At 36.8% G+C, this 20,257-nt stretch overlaps 1 protein-coding gene and 1 long non-coding RNA gene across 6 annotated transcripts in view; both read left to right on the top strand.

Annotated features, from left to right (window-relative positions):
• The window catches only part of adk (adenosine kinase), a 193,751-nt gene that overhangs the window by 41,634 nt on the left and 131,860 nt on the right, over positions 1-20,257 (top strand). The window lies entirely within an intron of this gene.
• LOC134298033 (uncharacterized) lies at positions 6,424-9,192 on the top strand. Its single transcript, XR_010005008.1, has 2 exons — positions 6,424-8,033; positions 8,217-9,192. It is a non-coding gene; the product is annotated as an uncharacterized LOC134298033 (long non-coding RNA).

The following is a 20,257-nucleotide window of genomic DNA, read 5'->3' as shown; positions in this document are numbered from 1 at the left end:
AGGATGCTATATGCCAAAATGATGCTAGGAAGCTATTTTACCAAACAATGTTGTTCTAGCAGAAGAAAAATGTTGGAACAGATGACAAAAGCATAATTGTGGGATATTTTAGCCAATTAAAACTAATTACATCCCCTGGCAACTGACTAGAATGGTAAATACCAGCATGTGTCCCTGTAGTTGGAACTGGATGGGTCTGCTTTGTGAGAAAGTAAAAGGGTGAGGAAGGACATTGGCCATTGGCATCAGCCATGGATCATGCGTAAGTAGAACCGCAGGTACTATTCCTGTGAATACAAGAGGTTGGACTTTATTTTAAAGTTAAGATGGAACATTAATACAGTAGAGTCTCACTTATCCAAGCTAAACGGGCCGGCAGAAGCTTGGATAAGCGAATATCTTGGATAATAAGGAGGGATTAAGGAAAAGCCTATTAAACATCAAATTAGGTTATGATTTTACAAATTAAGCACCAAAACATCATGTTATACAACAAATTTGACAGAAAAAGTTGTTCAATATGCAGTAATGTTATGTTGTAATAACTGTATTTACAAATTTAGCACCAAAATATCACAATATATTGAAAACATTGACTACAAAAATAGCTTGGATAATCCAGAGGCTTGGATAAGTGAGGCTCTACTGTACTTGTACTGACTTTTACATTTCCAATTGGTGTGGTACTCATTTTTGCGTTTATAGATATCTCCAAGTCATATATATGTACTTCATGTATTTTCATATATTATTCTACAGGCACATAAACTGACCTATTAACATCTATGTTGACATGTGCATAGCAGTTTCATCAGATTTAAAAACTGTGTGAAACATAAAAAGTCAAGGCTATAGTTACTGGACTACTTTTACATTTTCCCTTCTGTGAACCTTTTACATTTTCCCTTCTGTTCATCAGTTTGGTACCAATGTGACAAATTAGATGCAATAGCTGAGCATCAGCATTTTTACTGAAGGACCAATAAGTGATTTTTCCAGATTCCCATATAGAACATTCCATGAAAATGCATGCAAACCTATATAATTTTTGCATAAATGCTACCTTGCATGTTTGAAACTCTTGAGTTGGTTGGCATTCTATTGGATACATAAAGAAAAAAATGTGGCTTTCAAAATTAATGTAAAGCAGATACTTTTACTTCTGAAACGGAAGCAAGAACTTCAGTGAAGGTAATCTTTAAGCCCCGTCCCTCCCCCTTATTTCTACTTCATCTTGTCAAATAGAAACTTTTAAAAAATGACAGAGCAAAAGAATCTTTTAAAACTTTGATCAGGAAAGAGATTTCATTAGCTATATTATATCTGCTACTATATTTTGAAAATGTGCTCCTGGCCAATTGTTTTGTGGCACAATTGCTAACACTTAATCCCTCCTCCTCCTCCTCCTCCTTCTTCTTCTTCTTCTTCTTCTTCTTCTTCTTCTTCTTATTATTATTATTATTATTATCATCATCTTTATATCCCGCCTTTTTCTTCAAGGGAACTCCAGGCGGCTAACATCTATCCACAGTAAACAGTTTAAAAAGAGCAATACAAAAATTAACAATTAAATAATAAATAAATACAGTAAATACATTAAAATGGCTTTTAAAACCCATATCATACCTTTGGCCTTTCAAAACAGATGCTGAAATGTTGTGTGAATACTCACCTGTACAAAAATCAAATGTCTTTCCTTTAGTACGGGGGTTCTCAAACTTTTAACGCTGCGCACATCCAACAGATGGCCATCAATCCTTTGTTGTTGTAGTAGTAGTAGTAGTAGTAGTAGTAGTAGTAATAATAATAATAATAATAATAGCAGCAACCCCTGGGGTCATTCAGTCCAATCCCCTACTATCATGCAGTAAAAGCACAGTCAAAGCACCCCCAACAGTTGGCCATCCAGCCTTTGTAATAATAATTATAACAATAACAATATAATAATGATGATAATCATAAGCATCTTCCTCCCTTCCTTCCTTCTGCCCTCCTTCCCTCCCCCCTTTCTTCCCTCCCTTCCTCCATCCAGACCAGAGGGAAGGGGAAGGAAGGTAGGAAGGAAAGAAGGTGGGCCAGCCCTGGGGCTCCTGGATGTGCCCCTCGCCACCCATAGAATCATGGCCCTGCTAAGGAAGAGGAGGAGGCCAAAATATGCCTAGACCTGGCTGCTGGGATCACCCCGCAAAGGCCGGAGCTAGATCGCAAAGTTCTGCTCCACTTTGTTCTCCTCCTTCTCGTTCTCCTCCTAGGAGTGAAAGCATCCTCCTTCCTTCCAGAAGAAGAAAGAGAGGGAGCAATGAAGGTCGGATTGAAGGAAGGATGGAAGGCAGGCAAACCCTGGGATGCACCTCTGGTGCCCATAGAAATCATGGTGCACATATAGGAACATATTGTAGAAGCAGATGGGAAATTACATTTTAAAACCACAAAAAGAAATTACCCAAATGAATAACAAGATATCATGGTTTCAATATAGACAGATAAAAGAATATTATAACAAAAACAAGATAGTAGGCTTTGCGGAGAAGGATAACTTTTGGGACAAGATAATGAAAACGGAAAAGAAATTAATGACGAAGATATATAAGGAGTTACTAGAATGGTCAACCGAAACAGTTCAAGTAAGAGAATGCATGATTAAATGGTCTGCCAACATTGGACACACAAGTAAACTAGAAGAATGGGAAAATATGGCATAAAAATTTAAAATATACCTATTCTTATGATTTGAAAGAAAATCTGTATAAGATAATATACCAATGGTATATAACTACAGAAATTGGCAACATGTTATCCTAACTTGCATGACAAATGTTGGAAATGTGAGGTATATGTAGACTCTTTTTTCCTTATGTCATGGACTTTCAACAACAACTCTTTATTGATTAGTCAATTTTGACCATATCAAAACATGTGAAACATACAAAACGTACACACTTGCCCATACATACAGTAAAACCATGTATAAATACAAAGCATCCTGGCCTACAGGCCAAGGTAGTTGTACAAATATAGAATAAAAAAATTAAAATTAATTATTCCCTTAAGGTAAGGTTTGAGCAGGGGCAAGGGTAAGTGAAACTAGTAGCTTGTCCATAGTAAATTTTAAATTTGGATTTTGTTAATGGCATTAATGTCACAGCTCTCAGCTTCCATCTTCTTGCTGATGACCAGTGCTTTTTGCGTAAAAAGGGTCAGCTTTAAAATAGAGTTTTTATCTGAAACCCTGTAAAAGGATGTGCAATTTCCCCTTATTCTCTAAATGAGTATGGTTCTCCAGCAGAGGCTCTAAATAGAAAGATCAAATCCTGTTGTAATAGGGGCATTTTAAGAAAAAGTGTTCTGAGTCCTCCACTTCTGCATCTACCTCACGGAACCCACAGGTTCTCTTCGTTTAGGGGATATTCTGATGTCTACCATGTGGTGGACTTGTAAAACAGCTAAATAATTTTGGAAAGTAATACAAGAAACAATTCAGAAGATGTTAGACGTAAAGGTGCAGTTAAAACCAGAGCACTTCCTACTGGGAATCTTAAACATAGATATGGATAAAAATATTGACCGACTATTCTATTATTTAATAACAGCAGCTCGAAACTGGCGAAGAAAAGAAAAACCTGCAAAAGAAGAATGGATATTGAAAATAATTGATGTAATAAATGTGGATAAACAAACTCATTACTAAATTGAACCTTATAGAAAAGAAAGTGAAAAATTGTCACCCATTGGGATACTATAGAGGGGAAAGCAACATTGCAAAAAAAATAAGAAAGACCATTTAGGACCACGGTGGAGAAGATTTGAAGGTTTTTTTTCCTTTTTCTTCTTCTCTTTTTTTACTACAGTATTTTCTTCTTTCCCCTTTTTGGTTAAATCCTTCCCTTCCCTAACTCCCTAGATAATAGAAATATAATTGTGCACTAGTGTGTGTGTTTTTTTCTTTTTTTCCATTTTTTTTCCATTTTTGTAGTATTAATATTATTGTTAGTGCACCTAGGTGTGAAACCCTATACCTACATGCCATATTATACTCTATCTTTTGTTTCTTTTTGTTTTTTAAGACATTGTAAATAGTTTGTTATCAATAAAAAGGCTCAGTAGGCCGCAGCGACAGCAAGATTCTACAGGCCGCATGCTTCCTAGGTGGGGGAGTAGCGCCACGGGTTCCCAGCGGAGTCCTTCAGTGTGCTTTGTGGAGCCCTAAGGGCTCCACAGAGCACAGTTTGAGAAACACTGCTTTAGTGGATTATAGAAATTCATGATAGATCCGTGATTGATTTCTACTTAGTATTGTTTTGTTAGGATACTGAACCATGGAAAAGCGCTAGATAACAAGACATGTCTAAATAGCATGGGAGTCTGTAATCATTTAAAATACTTAAATGCTTAAGTATTTAGCATTGAGATTTTGCTGTCTTGGTAATGCAAAACAAAAACAGTGTTCTTTAAAAGCTTTCTGCAAATACTTGTACTCAGTACACTTTCTGTATGTTGCAGTTCCCATGTAGAGACTGCATGCTGTTCCCATGTTATGGAACTTTTTGTTGGACATAAGTAATGCTTGCAAAGCTTATTCTGTGTATATCAGTTTATATGTGCTGGCATCCATTGATACCATGTAAATACTCACCACAAACTAGAGTGTGTGCACATGTTTGGTTTGCGATCTTGACTGTTTGTGTAAGATGCAAAGACAAGCCTAGCATTTAGCAATCAAGGCCAGAAAAAAAAAAGATTAGATTTCTTTGAATAATACCACCCGGCACACAATTTGAGGGGCAAAATAAAAAATCACAGAATGCACAGAGATGTTTAAAAGAAAGGCACCTTACAGAATCATCCTGTTGTTCTAATTGCTGCGTACTCTTTGTTCCAATGTATTTTTCACTAACTCAACTACTCAAGTAATATAACTCCAATTCGTAAAAAAACAAAAAACAAACCACACTGTATTATTAGCCTGAAATCACTCGTGTTTTTCAAACATGGTGTTTTGAAATCAGGGAAATACAGTACATACACGAGACCACTAGAGGTCATGATTTACAATTAAAGTATAGATTATTTGAATATGATTTTCAACTGGGAATCAGGATGGCATATTATGGATATTATGGATCCATGAATATTTTGTTTATATTCCAATTTCCTTCCTCTCCATCAAAGTCATCAACTAGTGTTTCTGTGCCCAGACTCCTTCCCTTGCAAGTAAGCATGGACAAAATGTGCTGTAGAGTGCCTCTTCCTGGTTCATATGTGTTTTGTCTGTTGTGATATTTTTCAGCTTGTCTATTTTTCTTCTATTATTTATTGAAAAACTCTGTCTTGATAGACTAGAAATAGAACAATTAAATTTTGATAGCTGCCTTCTTTGACTTTGTCATGTAGATACCATCTCTCCCATATTAACTATAACTGTCTTTTTGCTTTTACTCTCCCAGGTTTTTAATTTAGTCTAAAGAGGAAATCACACAGATAATTATGGTTGAACTGAACATTTTGAAGGATTCTCCAGTGAGTGGAGCAGTAGTAATGAAAATATTTTGATGAATCACTATCTTCTATATTGTCCTGCTATTACAGTACATGCTCAGTTCCTGCCTAAACCCCAAGATCTGAGGTCAGGGTCTTATGCCCCTAGATCATGTCTCCTTTGAAGGGGCCAGTAGATGAATACAGATGGCCTTCTGCATTTGCAAGTTTAATCTTTGCACTGCAGGACCTAGAGATTCATAGAGATAACACTTCTCTAGGAATGTGTAGATTGTTCAGAGTTATTCTGTGGGTCAACCTCTACCTGATGAAGAGTCTCACTGGAATTTCTAGAGAGGTATTCTTTCAGTTTAAAAACAGATTATTTGAATGTCTTCCATTTTCCTGGGATCCTGTATTCTTACACGCTTGTAAAAGTGGAGGGCTTACTGTAAATGGGGAGCTGCTTCCCCTAACACTTTGGAAACAACTCGCTTTGTTTAGTATAGGAATGGGAAAAGTTGTAATAATTTAGATATGAGTACACTGTGGATGAGAAATGTTAAAATAACATAGTCTGTTTTTTGAGGGGAAACTGGGTTTCCATCTGCTATCTACTCTAGCTCCCTTTATAAGCTGATTTTGTTTATCTAAAGTAAATAGACAGCACTATCATTCATATTTGCCCCATGGATGTTATCTGTGTCTCTCCTTTTTTCCTGTTAAGCTCATTTGTGAAGAAAGAAACATGCATTTAAATGTATGCCAGACATATATATATATATATATATATATATATATATATGTATGTATGTGTGTGTGTGTGTGTGTGTGTGTGTGTGTGTATGTATGTCTGGCATACATTTAAATGCATGTTTAAATGGATATATATATATATATATATATATATATATAGAGAGAGAGAGAGAGAGAGAGAGAGAGAGAGAGAGAGAGAGAGAGAGAGAGAGAGAGAGAGGCTTCTGTGCTTCACATTCACAGGACTTTACCGATGTAGATCTATCCTTGGAATCTTTAGTTTGTCTTCTGGAGAAATTCATAGCCTTTCTCTTCTTAAAATATGTCCTTGGGAAAGACGCATCATTCTGTATGATATTGCAATTATTTCTGCTCTTTTGACACTGAAAAATGTACATTAGGTACAACATATTGGTGATTTGCCCCAATAGATAATGATAGTTTCTTCTAAGTGACTTGCTCTTTTTTATGCAGTCTCTGATTTAAAATTATCAAACACTCTCAACACTGAGTAACCTTTCAGAACATAAATGTATACATGAATATTATGTTTCTGTAGAATTATGGCATACATTGTACCTTCTTGTACAAAAATAGTAAGTAACTCTAAACTATATTTACCCACTGAAATCCTTCTATTGATAATATGACAACAGAGCAAAAAATCAAAATCGAAACACTCATTGATCAAATCAAAAGAGCATTGCTTAAATAAATTGGGTTGTTCACCAAGATGATTACTTACTTAACAATCTAGCTATATTATTCAAAATAAAGGAAATAAGCTTTTTTTTAAAAAAAAAAATCTATGTTGATCAGCATTACCAAATTACAACCCAAAAAAAAGGCTGCAGTTACTTTGAATTGATATGAATAGGCTGCCACTGGATGGTGCTGCTGTTATGCAATTTTACTTCTCATGTCTGCTTAATGTGGTCATTGTGAGACTAAATGAAAAGTTAAGGTATGCAATACAGTGCCTACGACAAGGAAACTTGTTATTCTTGGCCCCTATAGCCAAAGGGAAAGAAAAATATTGCTACCTTTATTCATTCTGTGAGGCTCAAATCAGGATAATAAAACAGGCTTCCTACTAGCTTTATTTTAAAGATATGCCATTCTATACCACAGTCACATTTCCAATGATGGCATGCCTGAAAAGGGGGCATAAACCAAGTCAGCTCTGTAATATCTACATATTCATACGATGTCTAATTATCTATAAAGTGATGTTGTTATTGAAACTGTCACATGGAATGCCTTTCCAACAAAAATACTTGCTTTTAAAACAGCAGGGGTTCCTTCATTATCTACATATTAGAATTTTTTGTTAAAAATATTTGACACCTTTATGCAAATGTAGCGTATTGCGCCAAATAGATAAGAAAGTAAATAGGGTTTTTGAAAGCCTTTCACTTTAGAAAGAGAGAGAGAGAGAGAGATGTATACTCAGTATACATTTGCATTTCAAGATACAAGTAATTCTATCAAAAATATGCTTGCGTTTGAAGATGCAGTTTAATAACAGGTTAGGTGTTGAGTGCCAGAATGCTTTTTGAATAGGAAAAACTAAAATTGACTCAATTGTTCAAGGAAACTGAAGCTTACTTCATAATGTAAATCCCTGTTATGAAATTCTGTAAATGGGAAAAATTCCAGTGAAGGTAAAAAAAGGTGCTCACCAGAATTTGTAAAGAAGGCTAATTAGCAGGAAAAAAGAAATAGAAACAATTTAGGTCTCAGTGCAACAATGACAATGGTGAGAGGATATTCAATTAAATCAGCTATCAATAGGGTGCCAGGTCATAGAATCATAGAATAGAATCATAGAATAGTAGAGTTGGAAGAGACCACATGGGCCATCTAGTCCAACCCCCTGCTAAGAAGCAGGAAATTGCATTCAAAGCACCCCCGACAGATGGCCATCCAGCCTCTGCTTAAAAGCCTCCAAGGAAGGAGCCTCCACCACGGCCCCGGGGAGAGAGTTCTAAGATGCTGGGCTGGAAGATGGCTATAGGTTTCACCCAGGCCCTCTCTAGCCTCCAGATTTTCTTGAATTAGCTGCAGTTCTGCCCTTCACTGTCTTATCTTCTTAGTGTATGTAGTCTATTTCCTGCTACTTTTTTTCATGTGGTTTTCTCAATCTCTCCTGTTTTGTAGCTCATACTCTTTTTCAGAATAGCCTAATCCATTCACACCCCCCCCCCCCCCAAAAATCCTTCCCATAAATTCCTATGGCTGCTACTTAGGGACAAAAAAAGATTGTGCTCCATCTAAGTATTAGGGCTATATTTTATTCCATAAAAGGTAGGTGTGCCCCTATCGGTTCACTTCATCTAAGTGTTCACTCTGTCCGGGTACATTTGATCTGTTTTGGATTAGGAATGAGTACAGGTACAAAGATTCTGATTAACATCTGAACATACTGTATGAGTGCATGTATGGGGTTTTGTCCGAATGCCCTTTCTGTCCTATAGAATTAGATGGAGTCAGTTAAAGTGTTTCTTTAGTCTTGGCTGGTCCATCATGTATATCTAGACTAAAGAATCTTTGAAAATTTACTGGTAAGTTTAGGACACAAGAGCTCTGCAGTATGAGTCCAAAGACCCATGTAGTTCAGTATTCTGTCTCCCAGATTACGCAATTCCACAAGTAAGACATGCTGTTATCCTCCAGCAGCTGGTATCCAGAGACTTATAGTCATTACGAGAAGTAACTGCTGATAGCTTTATCCTTGTGAATGTGTCTAATCCACTTTTAAAGCCTGCTGTATTTGTGGAGGTCACTACATCTTGTTAAACTATTCGACAATTTAACTAGGCAAGTTTCTTGCTATTTTTCTATAACTTAAACTGATGCATGTTTTAATAGCATCTTGTTATGCTACATCAGGGGTCCCCAAACTTTTAAAGCAGAGGGCCGGTCCACAATCCTTCAGACTGTTGAGGGGCCAAATTATCATTTGAAAAAAAATACGAACAAATTTCTATGCACATTGCATATGTCTTATTTGTAGTGCAATACAACAATAACAATTAAAGAACAATGCAATATTTAAAAATGAAAACAATTTTAACCAACATAAACCTATCAGGATTTCAATGGAAAGTGTGGACCTGCTACTGGCCAATGAGATAGTCAAGTTAAGTAGGATTGTTGTTGTTGTGTGCCTTCAAGTCATTTCACACTTTAGCCTAAGTCTAAAATTATTTATTTATTTATTTACTACCTTTATTTACTACATTTATATCCCACCCTTCTCACCCCGAAGGGGGACTCGGAGCAGCTGTATGTACATACAATATATTATATTATTAGCATAGCACAATATTAGCATTATATCTATATATATAAAAGGGTAATGGAATCACGGCACCGGACAAAACAACTAAACTAAATGCCCCACAACCTCTAAAATTGACAGCACAACCTCTCATCCATGCCTCTACGTTCATACAACAAAAAGAAAAGAAAAATTAAGTCCTAGCCACAGCAACGCCTGGCCGGGAACAGCTAGTATTACTATATTGAACTATACCACTATACTGTAATATTACTGTATATGTAATATATAACATATAATTAATATTATTATATGGTATTATTATTAGTATTATAGTGTATAACATTATAATATTTTTCTCAATAGTATATGTATATACAATATATTAGATTATTAAAACTGATATAAAAATATTATATTATAAAACTAAGGGCGGGGGCCAGGTAAATGAGCCTGGAGGGCCGCATCTGGCCCCCGGGCCTTAGTTTGGGGACCCCTGTGCTACATCATTACATTTGTTCACTTGTTTAGTATTTATGGCTCTTTAAGCTTCCATCATTATTTCATGTCTTGGTTAACTACGGTATATTTTTCTTCTTCCCTATGGCAAGTGTGTGTATGGGCCTTCAAGCCTCCTGTTGACTTACAATGACTCCATGAGTTTTATAGGGGTTTTAAAGGCAAGGAATATTTAGAGGTGGTTTTCCAAGTTCCTCTTTCTGCAATAGAGCTACAGCATTTGGTATTTCTTGGGCATCTCCCATCCAAGTACTAATGCAGGCTGATCCTGCTTAGCATTTAAGATCAAATGGGATATGATGCTTTTAAAGTAGTACAGTTTCTTATTGTCGAAGGCTTTCATGGCTGGAATCACTAGGTTGCTGTGAGTCTTTCGGGCTGTATGGCCATGTTCCAGAAGCTTTGGAACATGGCCATACAGTCTGAAAGACTCACAGCAACCTAGTACAGTTTTATCAGTGATTCCCCCATGGGTTTTGTTTTCTTCTGATAGCATGCAGTGATTCATAGGGAATATCTACCGTACGACCCCATATCCACTGAAGATACATTCCAAGACTACTGTCGCATCAATACCTGGAACTATCACACACCTTACATTTTGACTATACTTGGGGCAGAGGCATACTTTAGAATAGCACTGGAGAACCTATAGAAGACCACAAACACTCCTAGAAGAGAATATCTTTTAGAACATGATTAATGGAAACCATGGCTATTGAGTCTGCAGGTAACATGGTCATACTATATTGCTATTAGTAGCAGGCTAGGCTAATGACCAATATACCTTCCAGGCAGTTTATAGGCCTTACTTCTACTTAACCTCAACTATGAAACTAGGTCATATTCCTTTACCTGTTTGTGTATTTTTCTTTTTATTGCTCTTCCTCGGAATGAACAAAATGAGTAACATCCTGTGAAACAAGAAAAATGATAATTCCCTTCTGTCATGCAGTTTGCCAAAAAACAGCTCTGGAAAAGGACTGAGGGCACAGGCTGCATAATGATGGCCAATTCTAGGGCTTGTATGCGGTTTCTGGTTACGTTTATTTCTTTCCATTAGAGATCTACATTTGCTTCCTTTCAGAATAATATAATGGATTTAGAACATAATTTCCAGTGACAGTCCTATGTTTCCAGGGCAGATGCTGCAGGATAATCGTGGCATGCTTGACAGTCCTGTAAATTCTGTAACAGTGTAATCTCTTTGTTCTAATAACGCAAAAATTAAAATTGATTTTTCCAGTGAAATAACAGTTTCCCTGCAGATTCAGTGATGACCATCCTGAGACTGTGTGTGGATGATGGATTTTCATGCCTGAAAGTAACTCAGGTTTTTGAATTTATGTCCACAACTGTAGAATGTAAAAACCCTTATATGAATTCAAAAACATTCATTTATAATGTTTAGAAACAAATGTGTGGTTGGAGCTAATTTGTCCAAAATCTTAATAAGTATATAATTCATTGACCATCAGATTTGCTAATAGCAAACTGTTTTTCTAAGTGAGCGTCCTTAGGTAGCCAAAACAGCACTAACTCTTGCATAAAATGTAAAAATGTCAGGTTTTCAGAATGCCTAGAGGGAAGAAATGTCCAGAAAGAGAGAAAAAATTAAGGGATCTAGCATCTACTTGCTGACCTATGTGGAAGCAAATTTTTAGCTTAACAACATGAAAAACGATTTAGTGTTGTGAAATGGTGAAATATTTAGTGATGTACAAAATGGGTGCTCTTGACTTTGTGTGATACAGAAAATGTCAGTGTGTATTGACACTAACAATCAAGTAATATATGTAGGCTGTAAGTCAATTCATAGCAGTTCTTCAGAAGATAATTGTAAATGCAGTCATTTAAAACTTGACACCCAAAATGCAGTCAGTGTAGCAGAAGACAATTACTAAAATAAGCAAAGATTTCAGCAAAGACGGCTGATTGATATGTCATAATGTCTTGGAACTTTAAAATGTCTCATTGTTTAATCTTTAAGTAGTGTTTTACCAAATGTTTACAAAAGTTATTGTGTATACGAAATAACAATTATCCATGGTCTCAGTGACTCACACAATTGTTCCTGTACAGTATATATTTCAGAATCTTCTAGAGATAACCTACCCTGTTTCCCTGAAAATAAGACATCCCCAAAAAATAAGACCTAGTAGAGTTTTTGCTGAATTGCTAAATATAAGGCCTCCCCCGAAAGTAAGACCTAGCAAAGTTCTTGTTTGGAAGTATGCCCAGCGCCCGCCAAACAAAACACCAGAGCATGCAGGATTGGTAAATGTACATACCAGTTGTACATGGAAATAATGGTAATAATAAGAAATTCTTGACAGGAGTCACAGTTTGTCTGGTTTGGTTATGTTGGTTTGTGATGAAAACTACTGTACAATATATAATAAATGTTCATTTTTTTGTTCAACAATAATGTGAATTCTTCTTCATGGAAAAATAAGACATCCCCTGAAAATAAGACCTAGCGCATCTTTGAGAACAAAAAATAATATAAGACACTGTCTTATTTTCGGGGAAACACGGTAGACATGTTTGGACGGTAGCCCTGCTCATTCTCTGTGCGCATAATCAACATGCCTAAATCCTGAGTTGCATTTTGTCTGCCGCGGCAGCAGCATCATTAGGAACAATTAGAGCTTTGTTTAGATTTTTCTCTGACTTAGTTTGATTTTGGATTCTTGGATTTCCCTCTTGTTTCATATTTTGGCTTTTGTGACATTGGACATCAGGCTTAAATTTGGATTCTGACTAAGACTTAGGCAGTTTCATCTTCATGGGGTACAGTTTGTCTTAGTGGTTGGCTATGTAGACCACTCCATAGGCTAAAGCATAACATGGGCAAATGTCAGCCCTCCAGGTGTTTTGAACTTCAACTTCAAAACTGTTAGGTAGGCTGTTAGGAATTGTGGGAGTTGGAAGTCCAAAATACCTGGAGGGCTGAAGTTTGCCCATGCCTGGGTTAGATAGAACAGAGTGTTGAGACTGAAAGAGCTGTTGTATGAAAATGTCCTAAAAGCCACCACTACATAGTTCATTCTCCAATTCTTACTTCCAGCACATTGAAGGCTGTGAGTGTCTCCTCAGTACCTTCACATACTGGATTGAAGTGTCTACAATGAGATTTGGCTATAGGTTTTCCGAAGGCAGTGGTTCTCAACCTGTGATCCCCAGATGTTTTTGACCTACAGCTCCCAGAAATTCCAGTTTACCAGCTGTTAGGATTTCTGGGAGATGAAGGCCAAAAACCACTGTCCTAAGGTACTGAAAATCGCTGACCTGTTGGAGGTTGAAGACTACTTCATGTTTGGGCCAATTCAGAACTTCTCATGAATATGAGGCAGGCAGGCAGGCAGAGACACACAGACACATCTCCATCATGTCTCATCCCGCAACTGTTGGGAGGCCCTCTCACTGCCTTCAACTCCCATCAGTTGGCTATTGAGTAGGAGGGAGGTAGCCAGCCAGCCAGATGCACCTACATCTGTTTTATGTATTACATCTTACTTATCTTATATAGATTGTAAACCTGAGGGCAAATTAGCACTTTGTAAGCCGCTCTGAGTGCCTTTGTAGCTGGAGAGTAGGGTAAAAATTCTCTAGCAAATGTGAGTGTTGAAACCGAAGCTTCTGCTTGGTTAAGAAAGACCAAACCAAAGAAAGACCCTAACCAAAATCTGGAAATTCTCAGTCTTCAAATAAGACAGAGTAAGAAGAAGAAGAAGTTTACAACATGGCTCATCAACTAGAAGTCTGATGTGGCCTTCATTGAAAATGGGTTTGACACCCTGATCAACAGTGTTGCCATTTCTACAGTCTCTTACATCATCAATATCTGGAGTTCGTTCTTTGTCTGTTTCTGTATTAAAAGCCTTTATACCACTGTTGTCCCTGTCCCATCTATATTGATGCTTCAGTTTAACTATGTTTTCCACTTTTGATACAAATTCAGTCTGGATTCTACAACCTCAAACCACAGATTCATCAATCTCCATCAGTTCTTCTAGGTCAGTCGTTCTCGCCTGTGAGTCCCCAGGTATTTTGGCCTACAATTCCCAGAAATCCCAGCCAGTTTACCAGCTGTTAGGATTTCTGGGCGTTGAAGGCCAAAACATCTGGGGACCCACAGGTTGAGAACCACTGTTCTAGGTGAAAATGACCTAGAAGACCCACACTGTGACCCTGTATTTCCCATGCCTGATGTTAGGGAAATTGTGGATCAAGTGTAATGCATGACAAAGGCACTTGGGCTTCATATAAGACATAGAGATGAATGGTTTTTCATTGGATTTAGATGAGAGAGCCCACCTTTTCTTCTTTACCTGTCTTGTCTTCCCTCCTACAAGATGTAAGAAAGTCTTGGGTGACACCATCTTTGGTGCCCTATACATCAAATAAAATCAAAGCCTTATACAAGGCCGTAATAGTTAGTACAACACCCCTAGATCCAACTCAGTAATTGTGGATGCAGCTCAGAGGTTCCATTCCATTCCATTCCTACAGATGAAAATGGGATTTGTTTTTGCTACATGTGAAAAGAAACCAGTTTTAGCAATTAATGTAACAAATACCTTGATATAATTAAAAGTGTTTGTGATTAGTTTCCCCTGCTGTTTGCCTACAGATTAAACCAGGTTTACGTTTAGATAAATACATTCACAAACACTAGACTGTTATATGTACATTTATTATAAAAAGTATCAAAGGCTTAGAAAATCCAGGGTAAAAAAATTAATCAGTAATTTGACTTTTAAAATAGCTTTACCAGATACAATTTACTTGTCTAGAGGAACATGGGAAAATATAGGTACTGTAGAGTCTCACTTATCCAAGCTAAATGGGCTGGCAGAAGCTTGGATAAGCGAATATCTTGGATATTAAGGAGAGGTTACGAAAAAACCTATTAAACATCAAATTAGGTTGTGATTTACAAATTAAGCACCAAAACATCATGTTATACAACAAATTTGACAGAAAAAGTAGTTCAATATGCAGTAATGTTATGTTGTAATTACTGTATTTACGAATTTAGCACCAAAATATCATGATATATTGAAAACATTGACTACAAAAATGGCTTGGATAATCCAGAAGCTTGGATAAGCGAGACTCTACTGTATATATACTGTTTTATTCTATAAGGTGTGCACCTTAAGCTTCTAATTTCCTGTTTTGTTTCAATTTTTTTTATATTCTAACATAAATTATCTGTAATAAGACATCCTAATTAAAGTTGGTAAATCTACAACACTGTTCCAATTATGTACTAATCAATTATACACTAATTCAATTCCACTTAGCAACAGTACATCATTAATCAGGTTCAGATTTAGGATAACAGATTTAATATGTTAACTAGTTGATGTCATTTAAACTAGGAAGAAAAATAAAGATTCTTTTAATGCTGAGGAGACTAAAGAAGACAGCATACAAGTGTATGTCACAATAATAGATTTCAGTCATCATCTTAGAACTGAGTGACATTTCTTAATTCTGGGGGAAACAAGGGCTGTGAGTTGAAAACAGAAGAAACAATACAATCAGTGAGAAGTACAATTGACTGTGCAGATTATATCTGAGGCTGAAAATAGGATCGTTGTTAAAAATCAAGTGGGCAGTAGTAAGCAGCTCACAGAAATTACTCTCCTCCACAGACAAGCAGGCACAGTTAGTTGAATCTGCTAAACTCTGTTTGACTAGCTAATGATGGGCTTCCCATAAAGCTTGCAATTTTAATGAAATGGGTATATAGCTTTTTATCAAGGGGTGTGTGTGTGCATGTGTCACCAAGGAGGTACAAGAATTGCATATTTGCATCAAATGATAAATTTGATTTTTGTATGTATTTTCCAAGAAAAACCGATTTTTACAAAATGTATTTTATTCATTTTACAGTAATTTTATAGCAGGTCTTAAAGACCTTAAAATTAAAATAAGCTTGATAATAAAACAGTTCTTGGCAGCACTTTCCAAGGTACAGTACAATGATGATTATGAGTAGCAGGCCTATAAAAAGGAAGTGTGTACTAATTTATTTAGGAGCTTGGATGGGAACTGATGACCAAACATAGCAAACCAAAGGACAGAATTAATGAATAAAAAAATATTCCTGTAATGGAATTGCATTACTGCTATAGCAGCACCAGAGAGTGACACTGCCCAGAGTTTAAGCATCTGGATTCAGGTTATGATAAACACAGTCTGATTTATTTTTGAATTGATGGTGAGCCTGTGAATGAGCTCACCATCAGTTTCTTCTGTTCTGGTTTCTATTCTTGATTGGGTAATCTGTAATACATTGCAGGAAGGTAGTGGCCAATTGAATAACTCAGATTCCATTTTGTGTACATAATGCAGGGTTACACTTTTCCCTGTATATGACCATGTATGAGTATAGGTCCAAGAAAATATTTTGAATCCAGCCATGGGTAAAATAGGCAAGACCATTTCAGATACGTTCTGGACAAGACTATGCAATAGAAGTCCAGCAAAGTAAAACTGTACTAGAAAAAACAATTACAATTTACAGTTGTGTAAATCTATTAATTTAAGATCACTTTTAAGAAATAAATCAAAGAAAGTATAATTATGAAGCATTTTTAAAAAGCTCCAAACGATCACAGTTAGGAAGCTGAAACTGAGGCACACATTCTGTTCATGCTTGAAATACAGTATTTTGACCTCTCTTCCTATGGCCACTGTGAAGAATCCTAATTTGGATCTATAGACACAGGAGGCTTTTCCTGGATATATTGGGGCACAGTGGGAGGCAGAGAGAAACAAGGAATCTAATAAAGCAACTTGGTTAGGAAGAACCTATGTCTTCTCTTTTCATAGTTGCTGCTCTCATTCCCACCTCCCTCGCAGGCTCAATTGGCAGGGATGAGAGACAGGGCCTTCTCAGTGGTGGCCCCTCAGCTGCGGAATTCCCTACCCAGAGATATTAGATCAGCCCCCTCCCTCCTGACCTTCCGTAAGAGTAAAACCGTGGATTTGTGACCAAGCCTTTGGGGAACTCATGCAATCAATAGATACAGAATGATGTTCAGTGACCATAGGAATGGCCTGGATTACGCTTGTGGATTAATTATGAAGGTATTGTTTTAAATGTTTTTAATTGTCTTAATGTATTTTATAATTCTTTCTTAAATGTTCATTTTAACTATACATTGTTTTTAAGGCATCAAGTAGTTGCCTGTGTGTAAAGCCGCCTTGAGTCCCCTCTGGGGTTGAGAAAGGCCAGGTAGAAATGCTGTAAATAAATAAATAGCTGCATTTTCTCAAAGGCAATAACAGTGACGTTGGTTATGAGCCTTTATTATAAGAGGATGTGTAGCGCTGGACATATATATGCCTCTCTAGTTGTATGTGATTGCAAATCTGGTTAGAAGTATTTCAAGAAACTAAATTGTATTACCAGGCAAGACCTGCATGATGCTCCTGACATGTTTTTTTATGTGAAAGATAGTAGTGTTCTTCTATCAGACTAAAGAAAGATCAGAAAAATTCAGTTGAACGAGGAAAGAACAGGGTTTAAATTGACACATGTTGCTGTGATGAGAAATACTTAGAGCCATAATGCCATCTGTGAAACATGATGCCTCTTTATTGAGCTAGTAAATAATAACAAACATGTATATTTCTCCAATTCATCATGGATTCCTAAGAAAAAATATCATCGATTGTTTCTGACAGCATTTTTAAATTAGAGGCTTTGCTTGATTAATGACCCAGATTAATTTCTCTGGTTGAATTGTAGTTATTTCTGTCAGCAGTTATCGTTTTTATTCATCACTTTATCATTTGCATTTCAAAAATCTTTATTTGAAGTCTGGAGCTTAAAACTTAGACAGGCTATTTATATTCAAAAAGACACTTAAGCAGTATGATTCCAAAGGGGATAGTTACATTAATGGGAGTTGCTACCATTTTTTGACCCAGTGTAGACATCTAAACATCACTTATTTAATTTTTTGCATGTGAAAATGAAGAATTTAAGAAAAAATTGATACAAAGCAAGATTTTTGTAAGCCAACTGAGATTTTTAATATAGAATGGGCTTTAAAGAGAAGAGGATGGGGGAGGAGATTCTGAGAATGTTTATGTTTTGCATCATGAGACTTGTTTAAAAAAACATGAGTTGCACATAAAGCAGGATCTTTTATGTAGATGATTTCAGTTTTCTGTACAAAAAAGGTCATGTTTTACATAGTATATTTTTGTGTTGTGACAGCCTTTTTCATTGAGGAAATGAACATTTGCATGTTTTCTTTACATCCTTATTAACCACCTGCTTTGAGCTCTCCAGTACAGGCATTAACTTAAGCTATGCATTTTTCTTGCAGCTGAGAGAGAAGGGCAAATGTCATTGCTAAGATCATGGTTTATAATTGCTTGTATTTAGCACACACATATATGTACCCATGTCAGATTAATTTGGAATAACCTTTAGTTGTTAAAAAGCCTCTTTAAAAATGAAATATCGCAGCCCTAAAGTGTCTCTTCCTTTTTCACATGCTTTGTATATGCCGCAGGATAAAGAAGGGAATGGTCAACATTGATCACAGATAAAGACTTGACTAGTAAACTTCTCTATGTGGACCTCTATTTTGGGGATTTGGGGCTAATGGTTAATACTGTTTTTTAGTGACACACTCGAAGAGCACATCTTAATAAGGAAAGATACCAGGTTGTGCCTAGGTTTCTTACAGGTACAAGTTCTGCAGTGCTGTACATATGAGCATCTCACATTCCCCTCATCTTCTTATAAGGTACATCCAAGAAACCCTTAAAAGATGCATGCTTTAGTAATCTAGGGTTATTATAGCCACTCTATTGGAGTATATTTTCACCAGAGAACTATTGAGTGGGAGAGTAGTTTTGAAGTGGAAGAGTTGAGAGTCTGATATTCACTTCTCATGCATCAGAATTTGGCTTCTTAAACCTTTTCCAACCACTTTTCGCATGAGAAAATTTTACATGACCCATGGTATATTGGTATATAAAATAGGTAGACAAATAAAACATTTACTGATAATCATATAACAAAAATATTTTTTTAAAAATTCTTTGGTATACAGTACATATAATTTTACCATGTATTAAAGATAAAAGCAACCTTGGACCTTCCACAAATATATAAACTCCACTTGCCTAGTTTCCAACAGACCTCACAACCTCTGAAGATGCCTGCCATAGGTGAAGGCAAACGTCAGGAGAGAATGCTTTTGGAACATGACCATACAGCCTGGAAAACTCACAGCAACTCAGCAACATTGAATACTTTTAAAAATGTGACTAAATATTTGATACTGTAGGACGTAGCACATCTTCAGCATTTTCAATATTATTTATTTATTTATTTATTATTTAATTTATATACCGCTCTTCTCCCCCAGGGGACTCAGAGCGGTCTTACATAATGGCAAGATTAATGCCACATATAATACAAAATATAGTAAAACAAACGATTGTAAAAACACACTTAAAAACCAATATCTTACCCCATTTGAAACAGTAAAACACTGTGTGACCATTACAACAGGGCCAGTAGCACTGGGCCAAAAGTCAGAGCCAGTCTGTATTCAATTTCACATTAATCCAATGAATACATCAGATTATATCAACCGTATCTTAGGATGGGCCAAAAGCTTGGTCCCACATCCAGGTCTTCAGCTCTTTCCTAAAAGACATGAGTGAGGGGGCTTCCCTAATCTCCCTTGGCAAGGAGTTCCACAGCCGCGGAGCCACCACCAAAAAAGCCCTGTCTCTTGTCCCAGCCAAATGCACCTGTGACGGCGGCGGGACCAAGAGCAGGGCCTCACTGGAAGATCTTAATCTGCGGGGCGGCTCATAGGGGGAGATTAAGCAATATTTTTGATTTTATAATTGTCAGTAATGAGTACACCACTTCATATAAATGCAAAATGGCAGAAGTATGTTTAGGAGCCCCGGGTGGCGCAGCAGATTAAACTGCTGAGCTGCTGAAGTTGCTGATCGAAAGGTCAGTGGTTCGAATCCAGGGAGCGGGGTGAGCTCCCGCTGTTAGCTTCAGCTTCTGCCAACCTAGAAGTTTAGAAACATATAAATGTGAGTAGATCAATAGGTACTGCTCCAGCAGGAAGGTAACGGCGCTCCATGCAGTCATGCCGGCCACATGACCTTGGAGGTGTCTATGGACAATGGCGGCTCTTTGGCTTAGAAAAGAAGAAT

The sequence above is a fragment of the Anolis carolinensis genome, chromosome 3 (assembly GCF_035594765.1).
Source record: "Anolis carolinensis isolate JA03-04 chromosome 3, rAnoCar3.1.pri, whole genome shotgun sequence".
NCBI classification, from domain to species: Eukaryota; Metazoa; Chordata; class Lepidosauria; order Squamata; family Dactyloidae; genus Anolis; species Anolis carolinensis.
The sequence above is the reverse complement of the archived record's forward strand: the minus strand, read 5'-3'. Positions and strand labels throughout refer to the sequence as shown.